Here is an 18159-nt window from a genome sequence, read left to right as displayed (position 1 = left end):
AGGGGCTGGGCTGAGTGCCGGTGAACCTGAGAGCGGGGCATCCGCCCGTGCCCCATGAGGACACCCCACGGGGGTCCATCGGCGTGCGTTGTGCTCCGGCCGGGCCCCTCCGGGCGAGGGCCGTGAAGGCGCAGGGCGTCGAGTGGCCGGGATGAAGAGCCGCGAGTTTTCCAATTCGGCTTTTCCTCCCCGAGGCAGACGGTTTTAGAAGGATTAATGAGCGTAATGACAAATACGTTTGGAAATTAGGGGTGGCATGTCTTTTCTCATCAATTTCTATGCCTTGGGTCATTAAACTTTGAAGTTTTCAATGGAAAGGCACTCGCTCCATTGGAGACGGGGCCTCGGGGACGTGGCGTCAGGGAAGCAGCCCAGGTCCTTCTTCCAGAGACACCAGGACAGCTGTGTTCTGTCCAGTCTTTGCACATCAGCTTCAAAGTGTCCTTTCTCGAGGAGTGTGTTGCTTCGTCACTTCTCCTTCCGCCCTGTCTCCGGCCGAGGCCTGTGCCGTGTCCCCAGCCCCGTGGCCCTGGTGTGCCCTGTGCATCAGGAAGGAACGTCTCGATGGACCACGGGGCGGGGAGAGTGTCAGGTTCCCTCTGTGGATGCCCAGAGGACCCACATGGTCAGTCTAGAGCCTGGAAGGCATCACCCCAGTGCTCCGTGGGTGTAACCTCGGGTCCCTGGAATCAGGGCTGCCTGGGCGGGGCCTCCAACCAGCGCTTTCTGAGGTGCATGGCCAGCCCAGAACACGAGGACCTTCCTCTTTCATATCAGGGAGGGAGAGGGGTGTGGCATAGCTCCTCTGGTTTACCCAAGTCATAGGCACACCTGACAAGTCCTAAATTAAACAGGGGGCTTAACTCATATATTCATATTTACCCACCTCCACTCTCTCCTTAAGCCTCTGCAAAATGACACAAGCCCACAGGGCAGAAAAATGGGGAAAAGACAATAGGGACAAAATTTTAGAAACTGGAAAACAGATGTATGAGGATTAACTGACTTAGCAAACGTGAGGCAGCTGGAAGCCAGGCTGGCAGATGGGGTCCAGGGGCCGAACCAACGCTCGATGTCGAAGCGGGTCGGACGGGAGACACCGGTGTGCAAGTGGAGCGCGGGACCAGGTAGGCCAGCGGGGAAGCAGGGGGGAACCCCGTGTCCCCCAGCCCCCTGGAGAAGGCTGAGGCCAGGAAGACACAGGAGGGACAGGTTTCTTATGGCCCGAGATCATTCACACACAAAGAGTGGTCAGCGTCTCCTGTGACGCAGCGACCCAGAGCTGGGCCTGAAATGCAAACCAGGAAGCCACCCAGAGCTTTCCATGCCGGGGTGTGGGGGGGGGGGGATCCCAATTAGCCTGACTGAGGCTTGAGTTGGTCTCTTGTGTCAGACAAGGACTCCCCTTCTCTCCTCTCCTGGCTACGTGGGCCCGACCTTGAGCAAACGCAGACAGGCCTGCAGTGGGTGGAGCAGAAGGTGCTGGGACCCAGCAGACCCCCACGTGAGGAGGCGTGCCTCCCGGGGGACCTGGGGTCCATGGGTCCCCTGGGCCTTCGTCCCTGGCAGCCCGACCTGCCTTGTCCTGGGCCATCCTGCCGGCTCACTGGTGTGTGGCCATTCTCGGGGGTCATGGATGTTACAGGGGCAAAAGGAACCCTAGAAATCATGTGACCTCTTCACGGGGTGGCATCTTTCTTCAAACCAAGCCTAGTGTCCGAAGCCCCTGCCTGAGTTCGCCAATGAGGGGACAAGCCCCGAGGGGAAGGGCCCGTCCCAGGCATGTCCCAGCCGCCGGACGTCTCTGGAGAGGACCGTGGGCTCCGGGCGCGGGCCCCGCTTCCTGTCTGCAGTGGGTTTCGGTTTCTTGAGCATCTGTGCCGGTTTGGTTCCGGACACAAAAGAAAAGCTAGGCCCTTGTCAAAAACAGCACGACAGGAAATGCATATGAAACAGGCGTGGGCGGACTCCCTCCGCCAGGTGGAATACCTCCCCTCCCCCTCCGAGGCCACGTCCTCACGCTGAGCCCCCCCAGCCCTGATCCTGCGGGTCTCAGGTGGGACCCAGAGAAGCTGCTTTGCTTCTCTTGTGCGCGGGGACAGCGGGCAGGAGTCACAGGTGTCCACACGTTCCTCAGATGCCGGCAGGGCCTGAGCCTGGCTTTTGTCTGCTCACAGTAAACAGAGTTGGAACCTGGGCCTCCCCGCCCCTCGCCATCCACAGGGTCAGAAGGCGGAATCCGTACCCCGGCTTGACCCTCCCGTCCATGGTTCCCTCTGCATGTGCAGCCTCGGTGCCGTGGCACCTGCGGGCCTCTGGACCTTGGTAAAGCATGTGGTTTTCGATCAGAGCTGGCTGTCCGCACCCAGGGCGCTCACGCGGGCGTCCGCACAAGAGGCCCAGCTCGGGGCTGCCGGGACGCAGCCTCGTCCAGACGTCTACTAGGGTCTGCGGCGGCCATGCCTGGGGGTCAGGATGTGTCACCGTGGAGATGACTCTGAACCTCTCTGCCAGCCAGAGCTTAAAAGAGATGCTCGGTGAAGCCAGTGACCACTCACTCCGGAAACTGACCACACGTGGTCACCGCCGTGCCCGGAAGTTCACGGCCAAGGTTAACACCAAAGCCTCAGCTTTCTGGTCCTGAGAGAGCGGTCACCCATCTTCGGGAGCATTGCAGGGGTGACTCTGGAGCCCGTGAGTGTACAGCGTCCTGCGAGCCAGGTCATCTGGACGCAGCACCCCCCAGGCTCACTCCTGCACTTTTTCTCGGTCCTGGAGCCAAGGTCCCAAGCCCACCTTGGGTCCGAGAGTTAAGGGGCAGAGTTCAAGGCCAGCGCTGGGGACCCGGGAGAAAGTGCGGTGTTGAGAGGTGCAGTTGCCTCACCCACGCAACGTCCTGGCTTTATTCTCTAAGCTGCAGGCTCTTTGTTGCACTCAGAGCAGTGCGGTTTCCTGCAAGGATGAGGGTGGGTCCCACTGCATCGCCTCAGAAGGGGGCCGCCCAGGAGACACCTTCGCTGTCTGGGGTCACAGGACGCTTCTGGGAGCCCAAGTTTACAAAAGGAAAGACAAACTGGAGCATCTTCTTTCCTTAAAATACGTGTGAAAACGAAGTTCCCATCCGTCAGCGGTGACGGGAATTTCTTGGATTGAATGGTTCCATTTTCTCTGAGCGAACCTGACATCACACAGCTTATGGCAGCAGAACTAAGGGAAAGCCCAGGTCCTTTTTCACCCCACCACATCCACTGCTTTTTGTATTGCTCTATTTGGGCATTACCGTGACGGTGCGTAAGGTACGGGGTTTTCATACGGGGTCACTTTACATTTAGAATTTGAGATCTTGGAGTTAACGTACTTCAGTGAAGTTATGCGTTACATGGTGTCACAAAAGAGCACATTTACAAAAATTACTAGAGCGCGTTCTGTTCATAGGCTGTGGCGCTCAGCAGTGGTAGTTATCTTTTATTACTAATGAAAACATATTCTCCTAATTGTTCGAAACCATCTAAGGACTGATAAGCATACAATGTAAGTATTTTATAGGTGTAATTCAATTAATCTCCCAAGAAAACTATCTGTGGGTTGCACGTAAACATACTGGTTAAATTGTACGTCTTCATTTCTTCCACTCCAATGACTGAGACTGTGGAGAACAGACTGTAAAAACTGCACCAAAGAGCTTGATTCTCTTTTTATCGCCTGTCAGGTTATTGCTGTGGCGCCCATAGTTGGTGGTGAATTGCAACCCGATGCTGCTAGCAGTGAAGCGCTGAGTGTGGCTCGCACATTGAGTTTAGGTAATGTACCAGAAAACGCTGCATGAAAACACTAATTTTCTCCATATATATTAGTAGACACATTGGTGTTTACCAATGAGAAGTGAAGATGTTTTTAAACAGTTTGTTAACTTGAAGTCTTGGCCGCGATGCACGTAAATGCTGTCTAGCTGGTGTTAGATCTGGGGGCAGCGGCATCCTTGGGGCTGCGAGGTCTGGCTGCACGGTTCCCGCCCAGCTGGCCCGGCAGCATCCTTGGTCACGTGCGCCCTGGCTCCAGGCTCACTCCCTGTTCACAGTTTCAGAATCGCCGGTGTTCCTGACATCACTCCAGACAGGCACAGCTCCCCTCTTTCCTCTGCTCCATGGAGACTGGGCTTTCCATCAGCTCCTGGAGGAGGACCCAGGGGGTGAATGACCGCCCGTTCACCCTCGAGCCAGTCATTGCATTGAAGGAGCAGGCGCTTTTATAACAATGTGTGTCATACTGTTGAGCAAAGAGCCGGTTTAATGTAATTTGTCTGGTCTGCAAAAAATAAAATAAGAAAAGTATGAGATATGTTATTATCAGCCTTAGGTGACACTGGCACTCAAACATTTGATTATCTTATTATTGAGCACTGTTTCCAAGAAGGACCTCTGTCTCTTAGCCTTTCTTAAGAAACCTATTCTTAAGGAGTCATTGTTGTCTAAGAGCACGAGGGAAAAAGTAGCATCTCGTGGTTGTTAAAGTGGTTGATCTGAGCACCGTCTGAGAAAAGCTTCTCCTGGCTTTGCCCCGTGGGCTCTGTCCTTAGTACCGTGACGAACTTGGACCCCAGTATTTGGTGGGCTTCATCCTTGTGCCATTTTAAACAAGCCTCATCCACCACACAAAAAGTATGGAAGAAGGGTCAGAGTCTGAGCGTGTCCTGTGGCTCGCAGGCACGGCTGAGAGCTCAGGCGGAGCATGGGCTTGTTTGCAGGAAGTCTGGCAGCTGGCGATGCTGTGCTCGTCTTCCCGCTAAAGGCACGGGGATGCGCCAGGCCGTTGTCTCACCTTGCAAAGAGCTACCAAGGTCCAAACGAGCGCAGAGCAACCCAACACGGAAGCGGGGCCCTTTTTGCACTCTAGCACCAGACTAAATCATGCATCAGTTCCACAGCCACATTGAAACGCAGTGGTGCAAGACAGCTGTGGATGGTGGAACGAGATGGCTGCCACGGACGCACGCTGCAGCCAACCAGAGGCAGCGTCTAGTGGGAGGGCGCCTCTAGTGGGAGGGCCGTCTGCTCTAGACCCAGAGTCCAGGGAATGATGTGGGCCTTCAGGCGGGAGGTTGGAGTTTGCGTCCGTTTCTGCATTTATGTTTATAGCATAATTATTATCACCTCATAGTGACGTTCTTATGACCTCAAGACTAGGACTGGCTGGACTGTATTTAAAGGATTTAGACAAAAAGAGAAGAGAAGTATCTTTCAATGTAATTTGATAAATACGTGTTTATACAGCTTTATTTTAGTATAAGAAAGCTTTGTGTATGGGACGCATTTGGAACACACGTAAAATCCCAAAGAAGTAAATAAAGTCACCCCAATCTCACTCCCAGAGAGAACTCTTGTTAACGGGTGGGCGTGAGCCGTCAAAGTAGGCACTGCCATCATAAACATCACATAGATCCTAAAAAGCCTCAGTTCTGCAAAATTTTAAAAACACAAACAGGGTTGGGGCAGACTCCCCAAATCCCTGGCAGCTGGTAACTAGAGCCCTGACGGAAATGGACGGTGTAATCCGAATGCCCCTCCAGGGAGCCCTTGGCAAGATCTGGAGAAATCTGTGGGTGTCGTGACTGGGGATGCCCTTCATCGAGCGGTGGAGCCCCCCCCCCCACCACGGGGTGGCCCCATCACCAAGCGTCAGCCGTGCCGGCGTCGGGAAAGCCGGCCCTACCCACTTACTCCCGGAGGGCCAGCCGGGCCTTCCCATAATGGCCACTCACTACCCCTCTCCTCATCTGCCCCTTCCTGACTCGGTTATTTCTGCATTTGTTTAGTCACTTCCAAACACACGCTGCACGAGAGCACAGAGATGAGTAGGACGCGCCCCGGCCTTGGAGACCGCACGGTCCGGGCGGGGAGGTGATCTCGGCTATACCAACGACATCAGTTCGCCTTCTGTCTGTTCATTCATCTGATCTTACAACCGCCCCGAGAGAAAGTCCTATGATAACTTTCACTTCACAGATGCAGAAATCGGTACCTAAACGATCACAGTAGATGAAAGCGGCAACATCAGCCGCAAGTAGCTGCAGCGTCACAGCAAGTATCCACTGGGCTCTTTCCACGCCGAGGGCCATGGATAAAGTGGGGAGCAAAACACTAATTGTTTTTTAATAAACACAGTTTACTTCGACAATTGGTTATTTTAATCATATATGCAAACTTACAAATAAATTTTATTACTTTTTTAAATTTTATTTTTATTTTTATTTTTTTTGCGGTACGCGGGCCTCTCACTGCTGTGGCCTCTTCTGTTGTGGAGCACAGGCTCCGGACGCGCAGGCTCAGCGGCCATGGCTCACGGGCCCAGCCGCTCCGTGGCATGTGGGATCCTCCTGGACCGGGGCACGAACCCGCGTCCCCTGAATCGGCAGGCGGACTCTCAACCACTGCGCCACCAGGGAAGCCCCAAAATTTTATTTTTTAAATATGCATCTCAAAATTTTTTTTCAAAAACCTGACTTGTTCTTTCATTTTTTAAAGGATAAAAATATTGCTGATTGCCTCAATGTTGGTCTGTGGCTTCTGAAAAAATATGCATGTGTCATTGTTCCATAGGATAGCCTTTTAAAAGAAACAACATCTAAATTATCAATAAAGAACAGCTAAATTAAAAACTCTCCCCTAAGGACATCAGCAAATGTAATGAGTTGATTGAGGGGGATTTTGTTTCTCTCATCCCAGTTTTCTAGGCACAGTTTTCATGCTATACCAATGAAAAAGAAAAAAAAAATGTACAGAATAAGAATTAAATTTTCGACTTATAAAAAGTATTTTCCTGAGTGTAGATGCTACAATTGTGTGGCTATTTGTTTTTTTCTACATAAGTTTTCTTACTTCTGTGGCGGGTTGCTGTGTATGTAGCAATGAAGACACAGAAGAGACCCTAATCAGTGTTGTCCAATATGGTCGCCACTAGCCACGTGTGGCTTTTAAAATTTTAAAGTTGGATTGATATGATTCAAACCCAAAGAAAATGAAAACGTGGGTCTTCATTCACACCAGCCACACTTCACGTGCTCGCCAGCCACCAGGACAGCGGCCACGTCGCAGCCGGGCTGACGCACGTTCCGGCACCGCACGCAGTTCTGCTGACGGCGCGTGAGACCCCATGTATCTGATCGTCACCTCGCCACGCAGGTGGGGTCTGCTGCAGTCCCCCACCTCCGTTCAGCCCGCCTTGTGAGTGTAGGAGCACATGGCCGTGTCAAACAAGGTGACATAATTTCTGTGACTGTAAAAATGTTTTTCTTTGATGCCTTGAGAGAGAAGAACCAGATTTCATATGAATATGCTTTCAAATCTGGCTTGAAAAAGTGCTCTGACTCTGAGACCCCATGAACTGTTCAGAGTCCCCAAGACCCCACAGCCCTGTCCCGGGACGAGAGGGAGTTCCCCAGCGGTGTCTGTGGGACCAGGACCGGTACGCAGAGCAGACCCCAGCCCGTGACGGGACGGTGTCTGTGCAGGATCCGCCTACATCTGAGCACGGGTGTGACAGCTGCTTAGACCCCAAACCCTCTTCATTCCAGTGAGTCCCAGCCCTGAGGGCCGTCAGAGGCTCCCGCAGGTCTAGGCTGTGGTGTGATTGTGCTAGGATGGTACAGAGAATGGAAAGCAAGACATTGAACGTTCCCTTCAATTACCAGGTTTTCCATCATCAGTTCCCTGCTTTTAGGAAACACCAAGATCAGAGCAAACAATTGACTTGAAATAGTGTGTGTGTGTGTGTGTGTGTGTGTGTGTGTGTGTGTGTTCCTGAGATGTGATTGACATAGAACATTGTGTAAGTTTAAGGTGTACAATGTGTCGATTTGATACATTTATGTATGGCAATGATACCACCACAGTGTTAACTAACTGGTCTCTCAAGCCACGTGATTGTCCTTTCTTCTTTGTGGTGAGAACATTTACGATCTAGTCTGTTGGCAACTTTGAAGTTCATAGTACGGTACCGCTGATGTAGCCACCCTGCTGTGCGCTAGGTCCCCAGGACTCACTTACCTTCTAGCTGTGACTTTGAACCCTTCGAGCAGCATCTCTCCAGTTCCTCCACCTCCAGCCCCTGGTAACCACCATTGTGTTCTCTGCTGTTATGAATTCAGTTTTTTAAAATTCCACCTGTAAGTGAGATCATACAGAGTTTGTCTGTCTCTGTCTGGCTTTTCTCAGTTGGCACAAGGCCCTCGAGGTCCGTCCGTGCTGTTGCAAAGGGCAGCATCGCCTTCTTTCTCGTGGCTGCGTAATACTCCCTTCTGGGTATGAATCCAGAGGAAATGCAAACAAGGTGTCGAAACGATATCTGCTCTCCCATGTCCGCTGCAGCGTTATCCACAGTGGCCAAGATACGGAAACACCCCAAGTGCCTGTCAACGGCCATGTGTGCTGTGAGGACCGTGTGTGAGAAGTGAGGAATCCCTTCATGCCGCAGCGGGCCAGCTCCCTCAGGGACCTCCCTGTCTCTTGTTTAGCCCACGGGCCTCGGGACCATTGGTTGGCAGCCCCAGAGGGCGGTTACCTGCCGGCCAGCGGGGTCATTCGTCAGCACCGGGGAGAAGTGTCCCCGTCCCCATGGGCCCCGAGCCACGGGGGGCGGAGGGTTCCCTTTACTCCCATGACTTCCTAGATTCTCGCCCGGCAAGTCCCAGGTGGGGGCAGTTCGCGGCCAGCGCACACCTGGCACCACGCTGCCCAGTGCGCAGAGCGAGCCGGCACACGCCCTTGGCGGCAGGGCCTCTGAGAGCGGGCGCGCCGCGCGTGGCTGCGCCGGGCTGCGCCTCCCTGCAGCTGCTGGCTGACGCCATTTTGCTCTCGCTTTGTTCCCGCAACCTCTTTGCACTGAACCCCAGGTGCAAGTGAAATGGTCACAAAAGAAGTATCTGGGTTAAATGCGTGCTAAACAGGTTGAAAATTGTTGCTCATTGTCTGCAAGCAGATGCAAGCCTCAAACGAATGCAAAACATCAAGGCAGATGCAGAGGGAGGGCGAGTGGAGGTGGGTCCCAAGTGCTTGCTTCTGAGCGGGCGATTCGGGCCTCCTCCCGGCTGCCAGTCCGAGGGGCTCGGGGACCAGCTGCCCGACGGACACGGAGAGCCGTGGCCTGAGTGCCGGGGAGCCAGGAAGGACCCACGGCCTCGGGGCATTGGCTCCGTGACAATCTCTAGCTCTCGAATCAGGGGTCTTTGTATTTCCAGCATCTTGGGAAGGCCTGTTAAAGTGAGCCCCAGTTTGTGTCCTGCAGTTTGTGTCCTGGACAACCTCACGTGGTGACCCGGGAGCCTCTCCTGTCCACGCACCGAAGCCCCCGCGCCCGTGCACAGCAGGGTCCCATCCAGGTGGCTCAGCCCATACCTGCGTTCTTTGCTTTTCCCCTGGGTGCACCCTGTGTGTTCTGCAAGTTGCTAACAGCTCACATGTACGTGATGTAGCCCTCAGCCTGGCCTCAGGTACAAACCTGTTGAATATGGTGCTTGGATTCCTCGACGGTAACTTGGTAACAGAACCTGGACCTGTTGTCACCAAGCGATCATGGGAAGCTCTCCTCATCATTATGGCCCCATTAGAGACGGTCCTAACACGTCTCGTCTGTGCTGGGCATTTCAAAGAGCGCTGGACTCTGACCTCCGCGGGTAGACTCACTCTTGGTGCAGACCGGGGACCGAGGCAGGATGCAGTCGGCCGAGGGCAGCCAAGGGCTCAGAGTCCGGCCCGGACCCCCTCTGAAGTCGGCACAGACAGCTCCACTGACTAAAAGGAGAGGAGAGGCCAGAAGCCCAGTCCTTCCGTTCTCAGTATTTTAGTGTGACGAAAGCAATGTTTGGGGGAATAAAAGGTAATATTTTACCTTTTAAAATCTGACTTTTGATCAATTGAAATTATTTTAACTCTGCTCCATAAATGTTTTGCCAAAGGGGCTGAAAATGAGCTCTTAGACCAGCAAACTGCTTTAAACTCTGCTCGCCCTTTGCCACTTACTGCGGGAAATTTAAAATACCTACATGCTGCTTAAAGATGTAAACCTTTCTACCGCTTCTCTACTGTTCACATGTCACCTGATCATGGGGGGAGGGGCTCCAGTTATCTCACACGAATATCAGACTTCTGTTGAGTTAGGTGTAACTGGATGGTCTGACAGCTCGGTCAGGACCCGGCGTCTGAGAGAAGACGGTTGGCGGGCGGGCGCTGGCCCCACTTCCCTGGGCCTCAGTTTCCTCTCTGGGTCTTGAGCAGAGATGCCTCCCGTGTCTGCTTCACGTCCGAGAACTGAGCGGTTCTCCACACAGCTTTTCCTCACTGCGTGTGCTTCATCACTATCTAAACACTGGAAGGAAAACCACTGGAAACGTATTTTCTATATTAATAACATTATCTTTTTCACAAACGTGCACTGATCCCTACGGGCCATGAGCACAGTGAGAAAAGGCAGCATTTTAAACCCATTAAAGCCGGAAGGCGTCTTCTGAGCCTCCCCGTGTCCTCACGAGGGGAAGCCAGTAGCGTTAAATTCACGAGGCTGTTTTCTGTGTCCGCGATACGAAGCAGAAAATGGAAACAGGATTAGTGGGGGAGACACAGCATAGAAGGCTGCAGAGCCTGCATTATTTCTCCTTCATTAAGTCCAGACAAGATAAGGAGCCCCGCTGCTCCTGGGATGTGGACAGTGGCCGTCTAGAGCCCTTGCAGGCAACAGTTATCTTGATAAGTAGCCCGGCGGTGCTCGGCCTCCCGTGTCCTCCGCGGCGGGGCCGGCGCAGGGTCCGCTCCCCCAGCCGCTCTCAGCCTTCACAGAGCGCACGCCCACACCCGGAGCCGCCAGGTACGACTCGCTCCTACGCTCCCAGGGCGGCGGGAGCGGAGACATCAGCGAGGTTGATCGATGGCACCCCCAGCCCCCCGCCAAAGCATCTCCAGTTTCCATTAGCAGGGAGCGGACGGAGCCCAGACGCGGGCAGTGTGTTGAACTTGGCCGGGAGGCAGTGGCGGGGGTGGGGGGTGGGGGGAGTGTTTCTGGGAGTTCGCAACGTGCTGGCCCTTCTGTTTACATTTGGGAGGCGCTCCGTGCAGAGTGCCCAGACCCTCTCTCACTCGAGGGATGAGAGGGTCCCCGTGTCTCCTCCTGATTAAGTTCTAAGAGCTTCTGCACAGTAACGATCTGGTCCTTGAGATGGGCTCCCTCTTCCCTGTGGACCAGCCTCGGAAATAGCACAGCCTCTCGGTGGAGAAGGAATCTCAAGGGGGTCGGGGGCTGATATTAGGGGAAGAGTGTCGCCTCTACCCAGGGATGTGATAGATGAGAGGGACAGATTGGCTTCTGCAAACAAACATGTGTGGGAAGGCCGGCCTCAGCCCCGCGGTACCTGCCTGTGCACCTGGGTGGGTCACCCCAAAGCCTGAGAAAAAGAATACTTACATTTCATTGGTTACTTACATCTGACGTCAATTCGGTTTTAAAATAAAAGTGATTCAAGTACCTAGATGCTACAACATGGGTCTCCCACCACCAACCCTGAAAAGGAATTTTGTTATAAATTTAACTGTTCTTATACGTGACACAGATATATACACATTTCTACTTATGTGCATAAGAAAGTGGGTAGAAAACCAGGTTTCATGGGGACATCAGGAGTGTCTCTGGGATCCGGAGTTCTGCTTCGGCTGTGTTAAATGGAAGATGCCTACCAGAAGCTCAAGGGGCTACAGCAAGCGATCAGTTAGGGACGGTCTAGAGCCCAGAGGCAGCAGGCAGGGCTCGAGGTGTCCGCTCGGGAGGCGCTGACACAGGTTAGGTCACAGGGCAGTGAGACCCCCTCTTGCCCTCACTCCCGGGCTCCCCCTGGGCTGCTCTGCAGAGAGGCCGTGTGCAGAAGAGCAGCCCCCGGGACCGAGGCTGTCGGTGCAGCAGCCCGTGTGAGCCGAGTCCTGCCAGCAGCCATGCAGCTGAGCGGGGAAGCCTGTCCTTCTTCCATCCTGCCGTGAGATGCCCACAGCCCGGGCCAGTCCTCCATGGCAGCCTTTGGGGGATCCTGAGCCAGACCACCCAGTGAGGCGGCATCTGAGCAGCCGAACCACAGAAACTGATCCATAACACACGTCATCGTTCGGGGTAATTTGTTACACGGCAACAGATAGCTGATACGACCCCTCGCGGGAAGCCCTGCTCAAGAAGAACCTGAGGATTTTGAGCACGTGCTACGCGTAAGCCCCTTTCACCGGCAGCAAATGCTGGTGTAGTCAGTGGGCTCCGGCTTCTTCTCAGCCACTGGAGGAAGAACATCCTTCTCTGAAGAGACCCTTGCCTGGGCTGACACTGTGAAATGCACCCAACAAGCTTGAACCACGGGGCTCAGGAGGGCACGTCCTGTTCTTTCCTTTGAAGAGCAAAAGGCCATGTGGAAACAGGCCCGTCTGAGTCATCATCTCGTCCTCACGTGAGCACCTGCCCCCTAACCCTCCCAGCCCTCAGACCCCCACCCCAGCTCAGTCCTTCGCTGGAGTTTGTACAGATACGGAATGAATATGAGCCGAATTGACCTCAAAAGCCAGAAAAGCTCTATTTTGGAGAAGAAAAAAAAACGGGCAATCACTACTCCTCGTTTCAGTCCATGAAAACCCAAGTGAAATGACTGAGCATTATTTGAGAAAAAGGTTATTACTAAAAGCGTGATGCACGTGGGGCTAATTAATTAAATGAACAGGACCAGGAGAAATCAAAGGCACACCTGTGAAACAGGACGACTCGGTAGCAGACTTAACAACGGCAGACACCCTGACACGTGGCCGAAGAACCCAGACGGTTAGCATCTTTCCGCCCTGGGTGAAGACAGGAGGGCACGGCCACGGCACTGGCCGCGGTCCTGATGCTGGGCTCCGTCTAGGCTCCTTGGTCGCTCGCCAGCTGTGCAGTCCTGAGCAGCATCACGTACCTCCCTCGCGTTCCCCCAGTGTTGACTGAGATTTGCCCAGAAGTCTCCACTTCAGCTCTAAGGATGCCAGTGTGAAGTTTCAGTGATTTACGGGCCTTTTTGCATGTGTCATGAGAGTGATGCCCAAGCAAGGGAAGCAGGTACAGAAGCTGGACCCCTCAAGGAGCAGGACGGGCCCCGCCCATCAGGACTCCCTTAGGAGATGCTCTGTACGCCTGAGGTTCAGAGAAGCCCAGTCCACCAACGCAGCACTCAGCCGGCAAGAAACGGAAACTGGTATTAAGTTAGTAAACGGCCTGAGGTGAACAATTAGCCTTTGGGGAGGGAACTGGTAACACACTCGTCAGAAAAAGTACTTATCCGTCGTGATGAGGTTGAGTGCCAAGCAATAGAGACCCAAAAGTTAAAATTAAAATAATCAAAAAGAAAGAAAGAAAAGAAAAGAAGTGCAGCGCTGACTAACCCAGACTGGCACGTATGGTGGATATAGGTAGGAATCCAACCCTTGCCAGATTCTGCTTTACCGTCGCTAGGGGGTGGCCCCTGCTCTCCTGGTTCAAAATGGCTGCAGGCGCTCCGACCCTCGGATCCGTGCTCCACGCAGCAGGCTGGGGGAGGGAAGGGAAAAAGCCACACTCCTCCCCTTTCAAAGAGGCTGAGGAGAAGTCTCGTGCAACATGTAACTTCTGCTTGCATTTCATGAGGAAAACTTGGTCCCAGGCCCACACACTTGTGAGGACTGGGAAATATTGCAGCCCTGTTCCCAGCCCCAAATCATGATTCTGTTAATTTTTTTAAAAAAGAGAAGTGGGTGTTTAAAGAGTTAATTTCAGCCTCCTTCTCAGAACAAACCCCTGAACAGGTGACCGTTGTCTTTCACAGCCTTCTTAGGGGGATATGACAATGGCTTTATCATCATCTGAAGGAGAGCCTTTAAGGGACTTAGGAGGACGCATAGAAGTGTGCCTGTTAGGAAGATCTCTGTGGCAAAGACGTTTGGTAAATCAGAGACCGCATGGCACGGTGTGACAGTGCGGTGATTGGCCACGCTAACGAGACTTTACATTCATAAAATTCCAGCTAATAAGAAGACTCAGGGAGGAGACTGGACTGTTATCAAATTGGCTGCAGGAAAATCGCTCACCAGGAGTCATCAGCGTGCCGCCCGTTAGAGGGCCATTTGCAGAAGCAGGGCCGTCCTCCGTGCGCTCCAAGCGTGGGCCTCCTGAGCCGAGCACAGCCTGCCCTGCAGAGGCTCCGGCCCGCGGGGCGACTGACAGTCACACGGCGCAGCGGCCTGGGCGGGGAGGCAGTGTGCAGACTCAGTGGGGAGGCGCGTGGGGATGGGGGCGCAGGGGTGCCGTGCGGAGGAGGGAGGGCACAAAGCCAGTGAGGGGTGGCGGAAGGCAGACCTCCAGCCCCAGCCCTCCCCGTCTGCTCCCGCTGTGGCCTCACCCTCTGGCCTCACCGCCTGCTGGCCGGGCTTGGACCGGAGCTGCACCGGGACCCGTGGAACGTCTAGCCGGGACTGGGTCGCTGCTCCACAGCGTTTGCCAGCTTCCGGGGTGTAAACACTCCCAGCGGGGCGGGCTATGTGCTGCCAGCCTGCGTCCCTGAGCGTGGGGCTGGGCGGAGGCGCCTGGTGCGGGGTGCCCCCTTCTCTCGCGATTTCCATCAGCCGGGCCTGGTGGGCCGGGTGCCGAGAGCAGTCAGTTCTCCAGAGCCTTCTTTCTGGCCCTGCCTCCCAGAGCTGCGGGTCGAGTCAGTGCGCAGCCTGTCTTCCAGGCTGTCACCAGACACCCACAGGGGCGTCACATGGGGTGCCCCCCGAGGGCCCGACCGCCCTGAGACCACACCTGCGCAGTGAGTCTCGGCATCCTTCACTTTGGGGTGGGACGCAGGACTCCGTGAGCACAGCCCCACGCGCCAGGGCCCCTGGCAACACAAGCGTGGGTTTTGTTCGTGCTACGTGTCCATCCTGGGTTGGGGGACTCTGCTCCACACCACTGTTTTCTGGGGAGCTGGTCAGCAGGGCTCCCCTGAAATGTCTCGGACACCATGGCTCACGTGAGGAGAAGGGGGTTCACAGCAGCCCCACAGGCCAGAAGGGGCACCTGCCACGTCATCACATGTCACTGGCCAAGCCTGGTTGCATGACCACACCTGACTTCAAGGAGACAGAGCAGAGCCGAGGGAGTGACCAAGGGCGGGACTGGCCACTGCACACACCAAGCTGCTAGACCGGCCCAATTCGGCCAGGGAGTAACGGAGGACGGAGGAGAAACATCTTCCACTGCAGCCACCGCCCCTGCCCCGAGCCACACGGTTATCCCAGCGCTGCATCAGATACTCCAGGAGACCCTGACCAGAGACACAAAGATGGTGAAAACAAGCAGGACTTCTCAGCTGTTGCTGTCGGGCCAGGCTCTCAGGCGGGCTGAGCAGACATCGCCAGATCATTAGAAGGTTTTCCATCCAGGCAAAGTCACCACTAAGGTTGTAGGAGATTAATTCAGATGAAGAAATATCCACTGATCCCCCCCCGCCCCCAGTGCCTGGCGAGTCCCTGCATCCCACGGGGAGCACGTCAGCTCGGGGTAAATCGCCGACTGCCGGCCTTGATGTGCCATCTCCCTAGTGGGCGGCTCATCTGCGTTAACCAGCCGCTTAACACAAGAAGACAGAAAAAGAGTTAAACCCTTCCTTCAGTAACATTTCACCAGGTACCAGGGGCTGGCCAGCCAGTGCCAGCATTGCAGGCGCTGTGAAATAGACATGCTGCAAGGACCAGCAAGGCTGAATTCCATTCCTCAAAAGCATATGGTTTGGGGCTTCCCTGGTGGCACAGTGGTTGAGAGTCCGCCTGCCGATGCAGGGGACGCGGGTTCGTGCCCCGGTCCGGGAAGATCCCACATGCCGCGGAGCGGCTGGGCCCGTGAGCCATGGCCGCTGACCCGGCGCGTCCGGAGCCTGTGCCCCGCAACGGGAGAGGCCAAAGCAGTGAGAGGCCTGCGTACCGAAGAAAAAAAAAAAAAAAAAAAGCATATGGTTTGTGGAACAAGACGTAACTACTCAAGCAACATGAGGAAAGTGTAAGAGAGGAGAAAGAGGGATCTTGAGGGTGGCGGCTGAGTATGGAAGTACGTAGTTCAAAATTCAAAGTAAAAATCCATTCTGTATGAAGTACTGCCCTTATTCACTGTAAATCTTACTTATTCTTTTAATGGTGGACAGTAAGACGATCCTCTCAGCCTCAGCTCTGTTCCAGCCACTCTTCCTCTCCCTGCATGTTTCCAGTGTTCTAACTCTCTTACGTCTCCTTTCAGAGGTATTTCGTGGATGTGTAACACGTGCAAGCAAATGAACATAGTTTTATTCTTTTCTTCATTTTTATACACAAGTGATGGCATATTATGATGCAGTATGTCTGGCCTGAGTTTTCATTTCAAAGCCGAGCCGTGCCAGGATCCATAAAGAGACCCTTCGTTTTCCTTCCTGATGACATGGATTAATTCTCTGTTGACTCAGCTTCCCAATATTGTGAAATAACAAAAAACGAACAGGCTACACAGCATGCCTGGAGGACACATTTCTAAGAGTGAAGCCACTGTTGGAAGTTTACAGGCATTTTTCATTTTAAAGTCCGTCGCCCAGTTGCCCTCCATAGAGGTTGTACTGATTTACGCGCCCACCAGATTGTAGGAGCGTTCTGGTTCCTCTGCACCCTTCTCGGCCCCTTTCCAGTTCGAGGGGTGAAATGATTCTAGCCTGTAGTCAGTATTTCTCCGAGTGAGGCTTAGCATGTCTTCAAATGTGGAAGAAATATTTATGTTTCCTTGTCTGTGACTTAACCACTTGTGGACTCTGAACATTTCCCATTGAGCTGGAAATCTTTTTATTGATTTGTAAGAGCTCTTTATATCTTAAGGAAATTAACTTTTTTCTGATAAAAGTTGCAAGTGTTGCGCCCAGTTGGGCCTCTGTCTTTTCATTTTCTTTGTGGGCGGGGAGCTTTGTTCACAGATGTTATATATTTGTAAAGTCAGGGTGATCAGTCCTTTACCAATGTTTGTCAGTTACAAAGCCCTTCTTAACTTGATATTATCCTTAAAAAATTCCTGTGGTTTATTCTGTTAGTTCTATGATTTTATTTATTATGTCTAAAATTTTTATCTACTTAGAATTTAACCGGGTTAAGGGTGGGACCATTGGCTACCCAGTTATTTCAGTACTAGTTATTTAACACTAGTTAAATGATCCATCTTTCACTTATTTAAAATGTCATCTTTATCACATACTAAATTCCTATATGTATTTTGGGTCTATGTCTAGACTCTCAAAGCTGCCAGGGATCTGCCAATTTAGGTACTAAGGCTGCAGTGTTCAGTTACTGGGTCTTTGTGGTATGTTTCGCTATCTACTAGGACTTACCACCCTTCTTGGTTTTTTTGAATAATATTCGTAGCTAGTCTTAGGTGTTTATTTTTTCATATGAATCAGTGTATCTTATTTCTCCCCCCCCCACCAAAAGAATCCTTTAGTGTTTTTATTGCAATCACGTTAAACGTATAGATTAACTTAGAAAGTGTATCTCTGTGATTTACACATCGTCTTATTTAAAGCAACGCACTTCACTTTTCACTTGTTCAAGCTCACTTCATGGCCTCAGGAGCAGTTAAAGTTTTCTTGTAGATTATTTTCCCGTGTTTTATCGTTCTTGTTGCTCTACCGAGTGGGGCAGTTCTTCAGCGTTTCTTTTAACAGCTGTGTGTTCTGCTTCTAGGTGGTGAAGTTGGTGGAGAGTCATGCCAGATCTTCTTCAAAACAATGATACTTGTGCCGTATTTTTTTCTTGCGTTTCCTGAGCTCTTCTTAGTTTTAGAGACGTTCCACAGAGTTGCCCAAACAACAGCCTTCCCTCTCCAGCTGCGGATTTCTGCAGCCCTGCCCAGATCGTGTTAATCTCTGTTGTGGATCTGACCAGAAGCTGTGGCTGCCCTGAAAGCTTCAGTGACATCAGTTCCTTTGTGCCTCTGAGGCCCGGACAGTGTGGCTCAGGTGTTACTCTCACTCTGGAAGGCCTCTGCCCTGGGGAGGGGTGGGGGGAGGGTCGGTGCCGCTGTCCGCTTAACCGCCTTTAAAGAAGGGACTGGACGTGCCGCCCAGAATGCTTCCTGACACTGACCGCAGCTTGCTGT

The sequence above is a fragment of the Aethalodelphis obliquidens genome, unplaced genomic scaffold (assembly GCF_003676395.1).
Source record: "Aethalodelphis obliquidens isolate GAN/ISIS:26980383/991018 unplaced genomic scaffold, ASM367639v1 scaffold15, whole genome shotgun sequence".
Classification (NCBI taxonomy): Eukaryota; Metazoa; Chordata; class Mammalia; order Artiodactyla; family Delphinidae; genus Aethalodelphis; species Aethalodelphis obliquidens.
This window is presented reverse-complemented; position numbering follows the sequence as displayed.